Genomic DNA, 14,188 nt, shown 5'->3' with positions numbered 1-14,188 from the left:
AAGGCTTTAAAATTTGCCTTGTTACTGTGGTTTCATAACAGCTAGAGCTAAAACAATGATCAAGCCAGAACCTGAGGAAATAGGTGGCTACACTGAGAAGATCTCCAGAAGTAAGGCTTGAAACAAAAGGCTCTTTAGGAGAAGAGCCCTTAAATAGCCTAGTGGCATATTTCTCTAAATCTCTCCTGCATTACAGCGACCATTGTGGTCACAAAGGGCGCAATACCAGTAAAGCTCAGGCTGCATTTTCATGTTATTTTTGATCTGATTTAAATCCATGCTGACACTACAAGGCATGATCCTGAGGCCTCTGGCCACAGGCTCCCACCGATGCCCTTATGCTGGCACCTGAGTTTGTGCCCTAACTCGGAGGGGACTCCTCACTCAGACAAAAATTAACACAGTGAAGGAGGCAGGGCAGGGGAGAATTACTCTTCATGGCTCGGACGCATGTGCAGTAGCGCAGGCAAAAAGGAGCAATGGGAACACCCTGCCAAAACGGGGAGTGAGAGGGGAAGGGAGGATGGGCTGAACAATTTCTTTGGATTGCAGTCACACTTAGATTGGCTTAATCTCTCTGACAAATTGCTTTCTAAGGCCGCAACCTCTTTGTTATTTTTGATTTCTTCCAATTAGTGCAACAATACAGAGTCCGATGGTCAGATTTGATCAACTCGATAAAATTTCACAAGCACCATCTGGACTCCTGCAACATCCTGCTCTGATTGTTGTAACCACATGTGTGTATGTATATTTAAATCCTTTTAGCCCTAAAAAAAGGATATACATATACATATACATATATAAGGAAAGTGTATGTATATATTTCTTCCTTCTTTCCCATATACTTTCCTTATATCTAAGGAAAGTACGGCAGACATTCAAAAGCTACCCTCAATTCACTGCTTTCAAATTTTATGCTGCTTTGTGAGTACAATCAAAATTTTGTTACACACTTCACATTTATTTCTGTGTAATCGGAGTGGCAAAGCTAACATTTTTTATTTAATTTTTTTTAGCAAATCGTATCTTCTCCTTTGCAGGTAAAGGGAGAAAGAACGCAACAGACGTGTCTCTAATGTGTGCTACAGTGACAACATATACTACAAAGAGAGAAGCTGTTTAGGTATTTCCCTTGACCTAATGAAAAGTCAGAATCATACTTCATTAAAACACATCAAATTCAGAGTATGGTTAATTTGTGTTCCTTTCTCTCAATAACTAATCATGTCCTTACCTGCCTTACTATGTTTAGGGTAAGCTATTTCTAGTTATTAACTACAGCACAGATAAAAAGGATTTCATTCTACAATACACCACTTACAGGAATAATAATAATTATAATAGGATAATAACAACAGCAATTTCAAAAAAGTCCTAAAATGGCACAGGTCTTCATAGGAAAGAATAAAACTTCATTTATTCAGATTGCAGACAGGTTTTTAAGAACGCCTTTTTTCTTTATTTAGAAGCACATTAATTAGAAACAATTTGCATCAAATATTCAGCAAGGTAATGAAATGCAGCAGTGGCAAGTTCAAACAGGGGATGGATATAATCATGATTCTATTATTGAACATGAAGTAAAGCAAAAAATAAAATTAAATGCCTGCTGCAAAAGCCATCAGAAACATAACCACATAAGAAATCAACCATTTGGTTTGTAAACATTCGAATGCAGATATTAGAAGAGGCCCAGTAGCTCCTACTAACTTTCATGTTGTGAAAAATCAGTATCTGAGTGATCTTAGGTCATGTGAAGACGCACTACATAAAAAACACAACACCCTTGTGGTAACTTTAAATGACTTAGCACAATTTTTTGGATAGCGGAAGGTGAGCCTGAAGAAAAAGGAAAATGCAAATAAGCCAGACTGATTTTTCTTCACTGGGATCTATTACACTTGCATGTTGTTCAGAAATAAAAATGTAGGCAGTCAAGGCACACCAAGTGTGAAACGTGACATTTCTAGCCTAAGTTTAGCACATTTATACCCTTGTGCTTTTTTTAATCCCATCTTTAATTTGATGATAGTAGCGTCTGAAAAGCTACGTTTCCGAAATGCACCGCAGAAGTCAGCCAGAATGTTTTAATATCCGAGTTGGGAAAGCACAGCCACCTAAGGAGCTCCTCCTCCCCTTACCATGTCACAGCAGTCGTGGTGCAGGACTGCAGGTCTGCGGTCTTTTCCAGCCATTCAACGCTCGTCAAGGAAGGGAAGCCTCTCTACCCTGCTTATTCTGACACTTGCCTTTTCATCCCTCATGATACAACCTAAAACTATCCTACAGGGAATGAACGTGACCAGCGCCCAGAGCTTAACACAAGGGCTGCTTGTTCTGCTTCCCAGAAGTCTCACACAGTATGGGTGAAATCAAATGATGTGGTCTTTGCAAACTGGGGGAATATCAAAAATATTATCAACTACTGAAATGAGTCTGTAATATTTCCATTTGTAATCACTGTGAAGAACTGGGATTTTTTTTCTTTTTTTTCTTAACTAAGCCTATCCAAAAACCAGCTTGACCCAAAGTATTCAATCTTTGCTTAGATCACTAAGAAGATTAGAGACTGTTTCCATCCACATTCAGGGTTCACAGAAAAAAGGCATTATGTAAATACCGGAGCCTTGCCAGCTCCTCTGTCCAAATTCACCCTCAATTGACTAGGAAACAGAGCACATCAAGCCAAACCAGCGTTAACAGAAATCACAATTTAACCATCAGAAGAGATCAAACAGCATTTCTTGGATGCATTTCAATATTAGGGACTACACAAAGTTACAAGGAATTCTCACAGCAGACTCATCCGCTAAAATCCAGATAGGTTTTGCAAAACCTTCTATTTGGCTAACTACATACTGCAAACTTTACCAAAACACCTGGCTTGTTGGAATTCAGATTTCAAAAGACAAACAGTGTTTCCACTTGCAATCATCTTGGGCAGAGCGCCTGAATGAATGCGCCACAGAGAATAAAAGGATCTCTTTTTTTTCCCATGGGACACAAAGGCAAGCTATTGATATTATGCAAAACGCACTACCAGGCTGCAAATGCCAGGCTTGTTAAGTGATTTTAAAGCCCTGGAGTATTAACATAGGACTTAAAATATGTACTTTTTCCTTAGCCAACTAGGAGAAAGGACTTGTAACCAACAGATCACTGAACATGCAACTGGACTGGGCATCCGCCTCATCCTCTGCAGCACAGCGTTGCAACAGGCTCCAAGAATAAAACTCAGCTTGAGATGTCCTCCCAAGTCAAAGCTACTTTCAGAAAGATTTTCTCTCTGTGCAGATGAACCAGACCTCATGACTATTTGGGGGTAGGGATTTGTTTTGTTTAAAATATATATATATATAATTTTATTCCTATGAAGGTGAACTTCAAGGAACCACCTGCCTGGCACTGAAAAGCAGACAATCTTGCTTGAAACAACACCTGCGTATTTGTAAAAGTCAACCTAGCACTTGCTTAGCTTTATTATCCGGAATAAAGTTAAAGGGATGGACTGTTCAGAGCACCTAGATGTGGTTTGACAGGAGTCTGGAAGATGGTCCTGCCTGCTACAACCACACTCATGCTTTGTACAAGGGACTTGTGCTCAGTGCAAGTTTTGAGGCAGGTTTCACAAGACCTGGAGCCACTCACCTGCCTGCTGCTCTCCCGAGCTTTCTGGGCAGAGATTTGCCCCTGGCTCCACGGCTTATAACTGCAGTGGGCCAAGGATGAGCTGATCCCTGAGGTACTGTGATAAAGGACTTCAGGGGAAGACTAATGAGGTAAGACTGTGATAATACAAAAGGAATGGGAGCAGAGTCAGCTATTAATCCACAAAATCAATGCACAAATTCACGGAAAGTACAGAAAGTGTTCAGAGAAAGTTACTATTCCCGTAAAGCTACCTTCAGAGCCTTTTATAAATTTTACATAGATATTTCAACTGATCAGTCGCAAGTGCAGTGGAATGTCCAATTGCTCAACGTATGAGTTCCTAATTAATTTCACACACCTCAAGGAAGAGGCAATTTGTGAAAAGTGAGGCAAATAGCTACTGTTTGTGGCGTCAAGCAGACCTACCTCATTATTTAAGTGCTCCCTAGCAATCTGGTAAGGCTTTCCCCTCATGCAGGGATTTGTTGTTTTCATCATGTTTTCCATTGCTTTGGGGTGGACAAGAGAAAAGCTGTGTAGTTCTTAACAACTCTGTTACACATGATCAGAAGTCAGTCCTCCCCACAAAATGGCCTATCATATGCATTTTCACCTCAGTGATTTTTCTAGTATGAAAAACTAAACGCATCAGCAAAGCTACTGCATTTAACAGAACTCTGAGGATTAAAGGCTTCAAGCAAATTATTTACATATAAACTTAAATGTCAAACAGGAACGGGCTAACAAACATTTGCAAATGCTCTCCTGAATCAAAACTTAGTTCGGTGTGGAAGAAAAAGAGAAAGATTCACGTGGGTAGACTGTGTTTGGGGAGGCTGAAGTACCATTTCATACACTGAAATGCGTATTTATTTTTGAATTTATCTTTGAAAATAAAAAAGCAAACCCTGAGCAGTTCAGCAACGCTCGGTATGAAACTGGTGCACAGCAAAGGACTCTCCTCAACTATTTTCTTCTAAAAAGAATATCCGTCCTGACATTTCTTACAGGTACCAATTGTCTTCAGAAGCTGAGTGCGATGATTCACGTTAGTACATTTCACAACTGTTTGAAAATAGGCCTAACTACTTCTTCTCGATATGAGACAATTTAAGCAGCGATGACAATCTTGATGAAATTTCAATAAGACAGCAACACAAAACTAACACCTCGTTGAGTTGTCTCATTTATAAACTTGAACCTTTTCCAACAACAGAAACAAATTAAAGGTGAGGATGATTTTCATTCTGTTACATTTACATGATGCCATATTTAGCAAAAAAAAAAGTCTCACGAATACTGAACACAATTGCTAACACTTCTGACAGCATTTAAAACTTTCACGGGTGTTAAGAAAGGGAAATCGCACTACTGTATACGTTACAGACAATTTGTCAGCCTGATCCCATATTTTTCATGCTCAGTGATCCTTATTCTTACTCTTTGTTAGCTTCCTAAGTAACTCAACTTTTTGACCATCAAAATAAAGACTTCAAATGAAGGTCAGCGTATATTTTTGCGAGAAGGTATTTCCACCAGACAATTTGACAACATTAGTTTTTACACATCTAACTAATTTTATGTGCTACTGCAGACTTTTAGACAAAGCTGCATTCATGTAAATTCACATTTCTTCTTGAAAGCTATTTAGCTATTATTACACCTCAAATATACCCCCAGCATACAGCTGTGCTAGAATGTGTTATGTGTATTGCTAGCCTGTTTTTTTTGCAGTGCCTCTGGACTAACAACATCCTGCTTCCCAAAGGAGCTTGTTTCAAAGGAGCCAATTAAGTGAAAAGCAATTCTGCATTCTCTCCCAGTTTCAGAGAAACTGTGCTCCCTTGTTCCTTAGCAGAATAATGGAGGAATTAATAATATAAATATGCAGCAATCTGAATTTGCTAGCTCTTGTTCTTTGACTATTCAGTGGAACATCAATGGGATTATTGATGAGCAAGGGTGAAACCCTGCAAATGATATTTTTCCCCTTTTTTCTACAGTAAATGTCAACCCCTGCAACATACAGCAAAGCCACTAGTTAGCCTGTCAGCAGCAACCATTTTCTAAAGCTGTCTGCCTCATAACAAGGCAACAGCTCTGTGTACGCTCAGCAGCTCTCATCTGCACCACTCACGCATTTATCTGCCTTTCCTGCAGAGCAGCAGCGTGAAGGATGGGATGGAGGCATCTCGGTAGGAAAGCTCGCTTCAGAAGTGGAGTAGAAGCGTAGATGGGGAAATGTGATAAAATCGGATAATTAAAGGAGAAGGGGAGTGTCTGTACATATTACCAGGGTTACCTGTACGGTTGTTTAACTAGCAGCCCATTAAACTGTGGAAACACCCTTTACATTATTAAATAACTTAGACCCGAACAACTGATAGCAAAGAGTTGCAGCCCTGCAATGTGATTTTGTATGGCTGTCAGACATGCTTCTCAGGTCCTCCTTAGGACTGGCAGGTGCCTTCTTACTGGACCTAGTGCTTCTGCTCAGCAGAGAAGAGAGGAGAGTTGGTTTTGTACCCGGATGCTCGGTGTACGTGGCAGAGAATGAGAACAGCACAGACGCCCTCCTCTATTTCCCTCTCCCCAGGCCTCCACACAAACACAGAAAGCAGTCAGTGAGTTCAGGGTACTGCCTGAACAAAACAGGGCATCTCTGGAAAAGCAGTGAAGAATAAAAAGAGGGAAAAAAAATTACCAAAAGGCAACAAAATAGCTGGGAATGACTCTTAAATCAGAAACTAAATCTCACTGATACATATAGAAAAGAAAGGGGAGAATAACGCGGAAAAGGTTGTTTCTACACCAATTCTTCAATAATGCCCATTAATCTCATTATTAAACAGTCCAGATGTTTGCATACTCAGTAAGTACGAGACAGTGTATTAATGTAAAGCAGTTTTATTCATGAGCCACTTAAAAACCAATTAAAATATATCAGCTAAAATAAAAACATGCACTTTCCTGGGCAGCAATTTACAGTATGTGTATAGAGCTTTAAAACGTATGTGTGTGGGAAGCTTGTTTATTTTTATGTAAAGCACTGAAACTTCTCTTGGTAGGCATAATAATAATTTGCTTTCATGTCTTGTCCTGAAGCATGACTTTTTATTCCCATCCAAAAAACAGATTTCCAGCTGCATAACCAAACAACCTGCATTACTAAACATAACAAGCTTTTAAACTTCACTCCCAATGAATAAATCCAGCAACTTCTAACCAGTCTCATTTTGCTTTCGTTAGATCTCAGCATATGGAAACCTATTCCTTTATGTATGCCATACTCCTTATTTGTAGTACCTTTGTCAGGGAAATCAAGTCTTGAAACTGATGGCACCAGAAAGCCTACAGAAAAATTCTTCCTCCTCTACTTCTAAGAAAGTATGCTTAAAATTTTTAGCCATTGAATCTCCATTGCAATTGTTTTATAAAACAAATCAGTTACATAAATGTTAAGACTTAAAACATATGCTACTTTAAGATAAATTTGAAGGAAATTATTTAATCCACAATGTATTGTATTTTCATCAGAAATAAAATACTGTATTTCTGAACCAAATATATATCCTTGCTTATTCAAGCAAAAGAAGATATCCAATAAGATGGAACTCAAAAGGTGTTATTTTCTCCTCAATTCACCCTATTTCAGGTGGTGGAGAGCTTTTTGTCCACTTCCTCTATGCACACGTTATTCCTGGAAATTGCCTCTAGTATGGTAATTACTAGAAATTGAATTATCCAGCATCAGTGGGTTTGACATACGTCCTATACATAGGTGGGATTAACCACCTGTAGGGGCTGCAGATGGTGTTTATACTGCCCTGACTGCTCAGAGAGGTGAGGGATAGGCAGCTCTAAAGCTTTTCTTGGGCTCCACACATTTCTTGCCAGTGGCAGCAGCAGAAGTAGAACCACCACTCTGACAAACATTCAAGGCCTCTTCATAGACCCAAAACGACACCAAGTCTACGCTATGGAGACTGCAGTCACTACAGGGGCTGCATCGCAGTAGGTCCCTCACAGTCTGCACGCGTTCTCTCATCTTTGTGACACTCTGAATTATCATTTCTCTTTTGCCGGATACAAAGCTAACTGAACTGGTCAGGAAGCTTTTCTGATTAAGAAAATAAACAAACTTTGGATCAGAAAAACATATAGCATGGTACGTTATTTTTCCATTATATCTCTGCTTTGTGGGTTCATTTGCACTTCTATTTGCCAAAAAGCTTGCAATCTCCATATGAAAATCTGTATTGGACAACTGTAGTGAGTTATTACACATCTTGTAGTAATTGGATTTTTTTCCGGAAATCTTAGGTCCTGAACTCATAGGAGTACATATGAAATGTAATGTTCATTATTTTTAATTAAGAGACTGTGGAGATTCTAGGACAAAATAAAGGCTGACCTCTTGCCCCAGCCTTAAAATTTATTAACATTAATTTTATTTTAATATCATGACTCGTTGGGAGGATAGGAATGAGTCTTTCTTTCTAACAAGGCCAAAAAATACATAACAGAAGATGAGAACCCAAAGATAGAAAGCACGAAATATCCTCTCTTGCTAACAAACTATATTGAGAAGCATTTATTCTTCCATATTTTTTTTTTTTACTATAAGTGAGCTTCCTTATGTCAAAATATGCCACTTGCAGAAGAAAGCAAAGTCTTGGCCAGCCTATGATTGCAAAACCAAACAAAATATGTTGTATTTTAAAAAATAATTACTGGCACTTGAAAATGCTGAGCATTATTTTGAAAGGAAATTCCTTTGCATTCTCAAAAAAAAAAAAAAGGCAAAAAAAAAAGCACTGGAACAGAAAAAAACATACTTTTAATTATCTGATGGGTATTCCCAACTCTTATTACGTTGCTTTTAAATCAGATAAAATAATTTTGCACTTTAGGTTATTGCAACCACATCACGTAAGCCTTACCATTCTTATCCACAAAAGAGTCTTGCGGAAACAAACGTTCTACAGTTAAAGGGATACATCCTTGACAGAGAAGATTTAAGGAAAAACAAAAAACATACATACACACACCACAACCAAGCTACGAGCTAGCCCTTCATCAAAAGCTTATTATCTGAAGGGAAAAGGAGAAAATGGAGAGAGGCTAATGACTTTCCTAACTCTCCAGTCAACCACTGCATGAGAGCTTTGTTTTCAAACAGAGCTCTCAAAATAATTAAACCATTTCATGCCAAGTATTCTAAGGACCTGTGCCATAGATAATTATTTACCTGTTCTCAGTTACATATCATGAAAGACTTATCTCTGCAAGGGAGGCAGGAACTCCCAGCTCAGTTTTTCAACTTCAAAGTTAGCTTTAAAACCACTGGCACTTGCAGAAGCGTCTACTACATGTCCGTTGAAATAGATGCCTTTTCATGATATGTTTACCAATGCCTTCCAAAGAAGAAATATAAAAAGGAATTGAATCTCTGGGTGGTAATTAATACTGTAGTGACCTCAATCCATGGAGAGTAAGGTTATCAAAGAGGCGATCACTGCAGAGCACTCTCCTGTATTTAGTCAAAAACCAATTGTTTCTCTTAGGTAACTCTTTTTTGTACCGACATTTTTCATGAGAGAGACAGTTTTGAGGGATAAAACTCGGGACAGTTATTTTGAAAACAAGTAAGACTTAAGAACAAAGCACAAGTAACCAGAAATGCAAATGCAAAAATCTATTTCAAACCTTGCTACCTTAGGCAAGACAAAAGCCTGTTTAACATCAGCTTCATATAGAAGGGCTTGACTGTGATAGATGGAGAGGCAAATCTAAGATGCTGGTAAAATGGCTAAATTGGAGTTTGTTGACAGCTGTAAACTGGATTTAGGATGTGCCGTCATGTCTACATAGAGCCTAGCGTAAAACTGATGAGTGTGAAAGCTTGCAGCTTGTTTTGCCAGCAAAGATAGCTGAAAACATTATTGTCATGTCAAAAAGCCCCAAATGAAGTGGTTCTACAGGACTTCTTACTGGTATCGTTAAGTATACATTAGGGTCCCACAAGAAAGAAGACTTCAAATGTAAACGGAGGGTGGGGGAAAGAAATGGGGGTTTCTCCAGTTCCCTCAAACTCTGCATGACACCAACAGAGAGCTGCCAAGAAAGCATCTTGCTTGCAGCATCTTTATTAAAAGGCCTCAATGGCTGCCAAATTAACCTCAGAGAAAGGTTATCTTTATCTGTCCAAGCGGTAAAGAAAATTACTAATCACGTTATTGTGGTAGGCACACAAGACAACAGAGATTAGTGGGGGACGGCCTAGTTACCTCACCAGTTACCTCACCTCAGCAGTTTGCTCCCCGCACCCAGGCAGAATTAGTATCTGGTGGGAGATTACAGACCTCTCCAGCCTCGTTTTTTACAGCAGAGAGTGTCCTGGAGGCGACAGAAACACCCGTCCTGCTTTAACTGATCGCTGGATCAGTCCGAGCAGGCAGAGGGAGGGGTGCCATGCCCCTCACGGAGGGGGGGGCAGCTCCCGTCTCCCTCCTTCCTCCTCCAGGCGCTTGTGACAAAAAGTAGACCCAGGGAGGAATCATTAAAAATAAATAACTAATTTGGTGTTCAATGGTATATTATTTGCTGCTGTTTTGCAATTTGTTTGAACTTAAAGATTCTCCATGACTGACAGACTGCTTAAGCAGTAGGTGGGGCCTCCTCATCCTAAAATGGCAGAACTGGAGGCTAATATAAAACAACCAGGAGCTCTGGCATGAAGATTTCAGCATTCTTCCTGAAGCTGACACCATGCAGCCCAGTGCTTTTGGCAACCGTCAGATGGACTCTTCGTTGGAAAATCCATGGTCAATTGCCTTGGCTCTGAATACAAGACACCATTTCCAGGACAACACGTTGCCATCAGCACCCCCTCCTTTGCTCACTAACACATTCAAATGTTAGGAAGACTGACATCACATTCTTAAAAAGAGAACAGTGGTTAATTTCAAAGTAAAGTCGACTATGTGTTGACCTCCAATTACACCGCCCAGAATGAAAAATCTTTAAGACACCAAATGACATCACTTTAATTAATGAAACCTGTCCATCAACATAATTCACTAAAACACTTGTCATGTTCAGAGCAGCTTTAAAATTACATTAAAGGGATTTACACAAGCTTTCCCTAGCTTTCTTGATCATGCTAAGGCACATGAATCCCTTCACTTTCTATATAGATTTGTAAGAAATTACAAACAGAAAGGAAAAATTAAACTACTGATTTTTTTTTTTGTGTGCTGCCTGGAAAACATATTTTCTACTTTTTACCTTTGAGCCATTAAAAATATTTCTACTGTGACACAATTCCTCTGTCCAGACATGAAAAGCCTTAATAAATCATCCTGACTAATACTCTCCTGAACTTCAGAGTTTTTTCATCTGCTTGTTAATATTACATGCTGCCACAGAAGTCAAAGCTTTTGTAAAAAAACAAACCCTATGGCTCTTCTCCGCCATGTTTTCAATTATCACCTTATAGTCTTTCAATTTTAAATAGTGGATTGAGGACAATGATACTTTACATCTACCTCTGCAAGTGTGTGTAAATGTATAAAATACATAGATGGGGGCTTGCTACACACAGTGCAATACGGTAGACTGATCAACGTGAATTGATTAGAAGAGAACAGTTCATAAAGAGCCTTGTTTTTTTTTTATTTCTTAGCAAATAATTATCATCTTGTCTAGAGCAACCTCATCTAAAACACGTGTTGGTCTTACTGTTCACCTCAAGAAATCCAGGCATGCCAAAAAGGAAAAGCAAATACAATTGCTCATTAGGACCTTCTTGTCCCAGCTCCAAGCTTCCTTTGCCCTAAGGGTAAGCCAGGCAAAAAAACATAGTTCTCTCTTTTGGCTTCAATCACTCAAAGTGTCTTGCTCTTCCTTGCCATCAGGAACTCAAAAACAATAAAACAAGCTCCTAGTTTATTTAGTGTTTAAAGTCAAGTTTCGATCCTCTTTTTTCCCAGAAGCAAACACATAAATAAAACAGAAGGTTTTGTTCTCTCCACAGGGAAAAGAGAAAAACAAAACAAAACAAAACAACAACCCTCTGTTTTCCATCTAACCAGGTTTCCAAGTGCCTTCTTCACAGACTTTAAACAAGGCAAACTCAGAGCTGTGTATGAAGCATTGCCCCCACATGCAGCTGGCTTCTCTTAGAAGGAGCACTTAGCCCTCTGCCCTTGCCAATCAGCTATATCTTCTTCTTTATATGATTGTTTTGGGTGTCCCGACAATTAGTAGCAATGGATGCTACTCAGCTGTGTCAGTTCATTTTGCCTCCCCACGCAAAATCCCTCAATTCCCACGCCTGCCTGTCTTCATATAGCTTCCAGGCTGGTCTACATCTTTTCTTCAACAAACGCTCTGCCAAACTTGGTAGATACAGTCAAGGAGTTTATCTCTTCGGATCATTTTGTTTACTTGCACAAGCCAGTATAAGTTATTAAGAAGCCTGCTAGGTAAAAATGTTCAAATAGTTTTGCACAATTAAGCATTCAAAACTCACCTGCACAGATGCACACTCTTTGTGATTGTATAGCCCAAGCAATGCAGCAAGGCAATGATAAAACTACCTAGGAAATCCACTCAAACCATCACTCAGAAAAATACTGGTTTTCCCATTGCGTTATTTCATTAAAAATATTTACAAATCAATCATTTAAAACACACTCAGGGCTATGCGACCTGCAACAGTCTTTTGAAAGCCACCCTGTAAGACTACTTCACTTACAATACTATTTAAAGATGTTGCAACCACATCTTTTAAACAAAAACCTACTGTAAAATTATTTTCATTAAGAAATGCAAAACGTTCCCTGTCTTCAAGACCAATCTTTGAGATAAATTCTGACTTTTAGATTCAGATCTTCAGGGGTCAGTACTATCTAATACACAGTTTATTTCTTTGTATCAAATGGCCTTATCTCACTCAAATATTTTTTCTAAAATACAGCATGCAACAGTACACCAAGAACAGGGGAGCAGAAAATCGCATCATGGTTAACACAGTAATCAAGGACATATTAAAAAAATCGTCTAGCTCAAACAGAGAGATTATTATTCTGGAAAATTAGTGGTACTTTTAAGTCAATTCAAACAACTTTCCTCCAAATGTTTCGTTTCTTTTACTACTGTTACCAGCACTGAAATAAATGCACCAAAAGGAACTTTGCCTGAAGCCCAAGGCTCACTCTTGAATAATTCAAAAGCAAGATCACAGTGGCTTAATTAAAGGGCCCTTGCTCAGTTTCTTCACTTTTCCCATGTTGCTGTTATAGCACAATATACCTCTATAAGGAATTAAGGAATTTTGTAGCAACTATGCTGCTTCCCTTTTCTTTGACAATGCAGTGAAATCGTCCTCATAGTGACACCAAACTCGCAACATTAACAATTGAAATACCCACAGGTCTGACCCAACGACTAACAAGAAAACGTTCTGAGCATCCTCAAACCCAGTCATTCGTGTCCTGGCAAGAAGAGGCGAAGACAAAGCTTCCACTGGCTCTTTTCTTCTTGACCTCTCTCCTGCATGGGGTGGTGGATTGTGATGCTGGAACACCTTACAAAAGTTAGACTACAAACTTTATAGCAGACGGTACTTGGAGACCCTGCCATTCATGCCTTTATTTCAGCCTGGAATGGCTAAGGTGTTTTCACCCAGATGTATCAGTTGACCTAAGAAGTTCTTCCCCCTATAAATCCTGCTTCTCTTGTATCCTTTGAGCATTAAAACAAGAATGCTCATCCTGCCTGTTTCAAACATGAGCTGCATATGGACAACTTTAAACTGCAGAAACAAGTTCATCTACTGTTTTGAACATGGTCTGAAAGTGCAGCTACTGGGAATTTTCAACACATAGCACTGTACGAGAGAAAATTCTGCACAGCAATTTTGCATGTCACCATTAATTTACTTGTCTACTACGGCACGTATCACACACATCATGTAAATGCTACAAGCAATACCGGTAAGATACCTGGGACATTCCCTAGGGGATGCCGGCATTACATGCAATTTGAAGAACACCCATGCCTTACAGACTCAATAGAAGATGTCATGTGAACCTGTATAAAAACACCCTGCGTTTCTCTACATTTTTTATAGTAGTGAAAGGAGACAGTACAGCTAAAAAGCTAGCTAAGTCACCATGAATATCCAAGACTGCAAAGTCTACACGCGTGGCAACAAGATTCTGACAAGATGAACCTTGACCAAATCCCAACATAAGACAATCTGCTGTCCTGGCCAATTTTTCCGAGCAGATCTACTGCCTTTACCAGGCCGACAGTGAATCTGAGAAATCCTTCGTGGCCTTCTGCGCTCTTATCAGTTTCAACACCTGGAGAGGAGAGGCATTTGCAAGCTGAAGAGACTCTCGAGCCGATCAGGCAGCCCTGGACAGATTGCACTGCCAGTCTGCGCTGCCTGGCTGAGCGCCAGCGTCACTCTGCAGGGCCGAGAAGATAGGGCCACTTTGGTAATTAAGGGCAGCTCTGCTCT

The 14,188-nt window shown here is 39.5% G+C and overlaps 1 protein-coding gene across 4 annotated transcripts in view; it reads right to left on the bottom strand.

Annotated features, from left to right (window-relative positions):
• The window catches only part of SPIRE1 (spire type actin nucleation factor 1), a 129,758-nt gene that overhangs the window by 48,020 nt on the left and 67,550 nt on the right, over positions 1-14,188 (bottom strand). The window lies entirely within an intron of this gene.

The sequence above is a fragment of the Anser brachyrhynchus genome (genome assembly GCF_964034855.1).
Source record: "Anser brachyrhynchus genome assembly, chromosome: 2".
NCBI classification, from domain to species: Eukaryota; Metazoa; Chordata; class Aves; order Anseriformes; family Anatidae; genus Anser; species Anser brachyrhynchus.
The sequence above is the reverse complement of the archived record's forward strand: the minus strand, read 5'-3'. Positions and strand labels throughout refer to the sequence as shown.